Source organism: Muntiacus reevesi, chromosome 3, assembly GCF_963930625.1.
Source record: "Muntiacus reevesi chromosome 3, mMunRee1.1, whole genome shotgun sequence".
NCBI lineage: Eukaryota > Metazoa > Chordata > Mammalia > Artiodactyla > Cervidae > Muntiacus > Muntiacus reevesi.
In genome coordinates, this window is record NC_089251.1 from 57522169 (window position 1) to 57527659 (window position 5491).

Genomic DNA, 5491 nt, shown 5'->3' on the forward strand with positions numbered 1-5491 from the left:
AGGGACTGAACCCGGGTCCCCCACATTGTAGGCAGACACTTTACCATCTGAGCCACCAGGGAAGTCTTTTTAAAGCCTAGCAAAGACCTAGACAATTTTGAAAAGTGAAACCAAGGAGTTCTCTGGTGACCCAATGGCTAAAACTCCGCCCTCTCAATGGTAGGTGCCTGGGTTCAGTCCCTGGTAGGGGTACTGGGTCCCACATGCCACAACTGCAAGTTTACATGCCACAGTTAAAGACTGAATACCACAATGAAGATCAAAGATCCTGCATGCCACAACTAAGACCCAGCACAGCCAAAGAAATAAATACTTTTTTTAAAGTGAAGCCAGATTTGTGTTTCTTATGGACATATCACTGTTCTAAGGCAAGAACATGGAGACCCAACTTTTTTTATTTTTATTTTTATTTTTTGACACCAAAAACAGTTTGCATTGAGATATAGCTGATTAACAATGTGGTGATAGTTTCAGGGGAACAGTGAAGGGACTCAGCCATACATATACATGTATCCATTCTCTCCTAAACCCACCTCCCATCCAGGCTGGCTCATAACGCTGAGCAGAGTTCCATTTGCTATACAATAAGTTTTTGTTGGTCATCCATTTTAAATATAGCAGTGTGTATATGACCTTCCCAAAGTCCTTAACTATCCCTTCCCACTGGCAACCATGAGTTCATTTTCTAAGCCTGTGGAGTCTCTTTCTGTTTTGTAAGTTCATTTGTATCATTCCTTTTTAGATTCCACATGTAAGTGATGTCATATGATATTTCTCCTTCTCTGACTTACTTCACTCAGTATGACACTTCCTAGGTCCATCCATGTTGCTGCAAATTGGAGGCCCAATTTTATTTGGGTTACATACAACATGCACATCAGACACTGTAAATGTCGCCAGAGATTCTCACCAACATGTTCCCATTGGCTGCCCTGAGAAATGAGAATGATGTGGGGAGGAAGAAATTTTCTCTTCTCACTTGACATTCTTCTGTATTATTTGAAACTTTTAAAACCATATTCATATATTATTTTTAAATGTTTTAACATTTAAAATAATTACTTAAGAAAGAAATGTGATATATCCTCAAATATATTGCAGTGTCTGCATAAGGGAAAAGATAAAGTAAAATAGGCAGTCTGGCAAAAAGCATAGCCTTTTGAAGAAGCAGGTGGTGAGGGCTGGGTAGTCTGCTAGAGTCTTGATGTGGTAGGCTGTCAGAACTGCACTTTTTTTTTTTTTTTTTTAGCTTTTTAATTTGGCATCTCTTTATGTTACTTTATATTACTTGTGTGGGAAATGGTTATTTTAACACAGTCTTAAGCCTCTCAAGTGTTGCTCTGCTCTGCCGCAAACTTAAGGCAAAGGAGGGGACAGGGATGGGGAGAAAGGGCCCAGGGTAGCAGGAAGAGGTGGGAGATAGAAGTGTAGTACATACAGGGAGTTCCCTGATGGTCCAACGGCTAAGACTCTGTGTTCCCAATAAAGGGGGCCAGGTTCCATCCCTGGTCAGGGAACTAGATTCCACATGCCACAATTAAGAGTTCAAATGCCACAATTAAAGACCCCAAATGCTGCAACTGAGATCCTGTGCAGTCAAATACGTTAATTTTTTCAATTAAAAAAAAACTTAGTTCACACATAGAAGTGGCCCAGAGGGTCACCTACACTGGAAGGGGATATTGAATAAACCAAAGTCAAAAGGAGGGAAATTAAAAATTGTGATATACCCATACAATGAAATAGTACTCAGCAACAAAAATTAAAGTATTACTGATACACCCAGCAATGTACAAGAATCTCACAGACATTAGTGAGTTAGTTAGTTCAGTCGCTCAGTCATGTCTGACTCTTTGTGACCCCACGAATCGCAGCACGCCAGGCCTCCCTGTCCATCACAAACTCCTGGAGTTTACTCAAACTCATGTCCATTGAGTCAGTGATGCCATCCAGTCATCTCATCTTCTGTCATCCCCTTCTCCTCCTGCCCCCAATCCTTCCCAGCATCAGGGTCTTTTCCAATGAGTCAACGCTTCGCATGAGGTGGCCAAAGTATTGGAGTTTCAGCTTCAGCATCAGTCCTTCCAATGAACACCCAGGACTGATCTCCTTTAGGATGAACTGGTTGGATCTCTTTGCAGTCCAAGGGACTCTCAAGAGTCTTCTCCAACATCACAGTTCAAAAGCATCAATTTTTTGGCACTCAGCTTTCTTCACAGTCCAACTCTCACATCCAACAGACATTATCTTACTGCAAAAGTCAGACACAAAAGAGTGCACACTGCTTGATGAAATTTATATGAAATTCTAGAAAAGGCAAAACTTTGGTGACACAAAACAAAAGTGGGAGAGATTGACTGCAGACGGGCAAGAGGAAATTTGGTGATGGTGAGAGGTGATGGAAATATTCTCTAACTTGATTATGCTGATATTCACACTGGTGTATACATTTGTCAAAACTCATCCTACTGTATACTTAAAATGGATGCACTTTATTGTATGCAAAGTTAGGGTTAGGATTTGGGTTTGGGTTCAATAAAGTTGATTTTTTTAAAAATTTATTTATTTGGCTGTGTTGGGTCTTAGTTGTGGCATATGGGATCTTTTTTGATTGTGGCATGTGGGATCTAGTTCTTTTATCAGGGATCGAACCTGGGCCCCCTGCATTGGGAGCTCAGAGTCTTAACCAGGGAAGTCCCTAAAGTTGATTTTTTAAAAAACAAAGGAGGGGGTTTTGAGTGAAGGTCTTATACACTGGGTTATATATACTTTAGTATGTGTGTTTGATGGTATTTATGAGTGAAGAGTGGAAGAGGATGAACCTGCTGTTGCCCGTTTGGGTACAGGCCATGACTGTAATCAGAGGCCAAGTTTCAAACGTCAAAGAAGAGCAAACCAGGCCTCTATCTATCCATCCACATCCTTGGCCTAGTGCCAATGGATGCCAGGCAAAAGTGAGCAGTTGGAGTAACTCTTCTCTTGCCACTCTCCCTGCAGGAAAGGAGAGTAAGATAGATCATCACTCTGAGCAGGGCCAACTGCCCAGCCCAGGGCCTTGGCCAACCCCAAGCCCACGACATCTCCATCAGCAAAGCACCAGGTGTGTGAGTTGGCCACAGCCTCCATTTCAGTTTCAAGATTTGGCATTTATCCCTCTATGGGAAAATAGATGAGCAAGGTCATGGGGAAAGCAGACCCAAGAAGATAATGATGGACATTTATCACTGGTGGTCCAGTGATAAAAAAAAAAAAATCCGCCTGCCAAGGCAGGGGGCACAGGTTTGATCCCTGATCTGGGAAGATTCTACATGCCCCAGAGCACCTAAGACCCTGTGCTGCAGTTACTGAAGCCAACCACCGAGAGCCTGTGCTCTGCAACAAGAGAAGCGTCCACAGTGAGAAGCCAACGAACCACATCAAAAGTAGCCCCCCGCTCACCGCAACTAGAGAAAACCCACACAAAAGCAGCAAAGACCCAACTCAGCCAAAAAATGATTAATGATGTTTAAAAATAAATAAATAATGGAAATGAAAAATACACTAGAAGGAATCAACAGTAGATTCAATGATACAAAGGAACAAATCAGCAAATTAGAATCAAAGTAGTGGGAATCACCCAAACTGAACAGAAAAATTAAAAAATAATATAAAAAATGGGGACAGTTTAAGAGACCTCTGAGACAAAATCAAACAGCTAACATTTACATTATGGGGGTCCCAGGAGGAGAAGAGAGAGAGAAAGGGCTGGAGAACGTATTAGAGGACATAATAGCTGAAAGCTTCCCTAACCTGGGAAAGGAAACAGACATCCAGGTCCAGGCACAGAGACTTCCAAATAAGATCAACTCAAAAGGGAAAACACCAAGACATATTATAATTAAAATGGCAAAGAATAAAGATAAAGAACCAGTCAGTCCTAGAGGAAATCAGCCCTGAATATTCATTGGAAGGACTGACGCTGAAGCAGAAGCTCCAATACTTTGGCCACCCAATGTGAAGCGCCAACTCATTGTTAAAGACCTTGATGCTGGGAAAGATTGAGGGAAGGAGGAGAAGAGGATGACAGAGGATGGGATGGTTGGATGGCATTCCCAGCTCAATGGACATGAGTTTGAGCAAACTCTGGGAGATGGTGAAGGACTGAGAAGCCTGGCGTGCTATAGTCCATGGGCTTGCAAAGAGTAGGACACGACTTAGCAACTGAACACACACACAAATGAGAATATTAAAGTAGGAAGGAATAAGCAAAAAGTGACATACAAGGAAACTCCCATAAGTCTGTCAGCTGACTTTTCAGCAGAAAGTCTGCAGGCCAGAAGGGAATGGCATAATATATTTAATGTGATAAAAGGGAAAAAACTACAACCAAGAATACTTTATCTGCAAAGCTTTGGTTCAGATTCGATGAAGTGATCAAAAATTTTACAGACAAGCAAGAGCCTGTAAAACCATCAAACCATCTTCAAGAGAAATGTTAAAAGGACTTTTCTAAATGAAAAAGATTGATCACTTAAGCAGTACATACATTACAACTGGAACTATACAGAGAAGATTAGCGTGGACCCTACACAAAGATGATATGCAAATTTGTGAAGCTTTCCATATTCTTACCAAACAAAAGTAGAGTCACAGATGTAGGAAACAAACATGGTTACCAGGGGGCTGGGGATAGAGACTGTGGACAAATTGCAAGATTGGGATTGACATATACACACTGCTATATATTAAATAGATAACTAATAAGAACCTACTGCATAGCTACTCAGTACTCTAATTGCCTATATGGGAAAGAATCTTTTTAAAATTATTTTATTTTTTAAAATTAATTTTTATTGAAGTATAGTTGCCTTACAATGTGTTAGTTTCAACTGTACAGCAAAATGAATCAGCCATACATCTATATATATTTCCTCCCTTTTGGATTTCCTTCCCATTCAGATCACTGCAGTGTATTAAATAGTGTTCCCGGTGCTACACGTTAGGTTCTCATTAGTTATCTATTTTATCATAGTGTTAATAGTGTAAATATGTCAATCCCAATCTCCTGATTCCTCTTACCCACTCCTTTCCCCCTTGGTATCCATGAATTTGCTCTCTATGTCTGTGTCTCTATTTCTACTTTCCAAATAAGATCATCTGTACCATGTTTCTAATTTCTACACATATGTGTTAATATATGATACCTGTTTTTTCTTTTCTGATGTACTTCACTCTATATGATACTTCCTAGGTCCATCCACATCTCTACAAATGATACAGTTTTGTTCCTTTTTATGGCTGAGTACTATGCCTTTGTATATAAGTACCACATCTTTTTTATCCATTCTTCTGTAGATGGACATCTGTTCTCAATCCTACCCCTCCTTGACTCAACCGCATAGTCCCTCCCTGTGTAACCCACACCCTACTCTATCCCCTTACACTTTTTTTTTTTTTTGGTCCCCTTACACTTTTGTCCGTAAGGCAAACAGTTTGTGTTTGATAGGTAGTT

General features: G+C 40.6%; 1 non-coding gene across 1 annotated transcript; it reads left to right on the forward strand.

The window, feature by feature from the left end:
- The first annotated feature begins 4506 nt into the window (after nt 1–4506).
- On the forward strand, nt 4507–4609 carry LOC136165714 (U6 spliceosomal RNA). Its single transcript, XR_010662712.1, has one exon. It is a non-coding gene; the product is annotated as a U6 spliceosomal RNA (small nuclear RNA).
- Nucleotides 4610–5491: the final 882 nt, after the last annotated feature.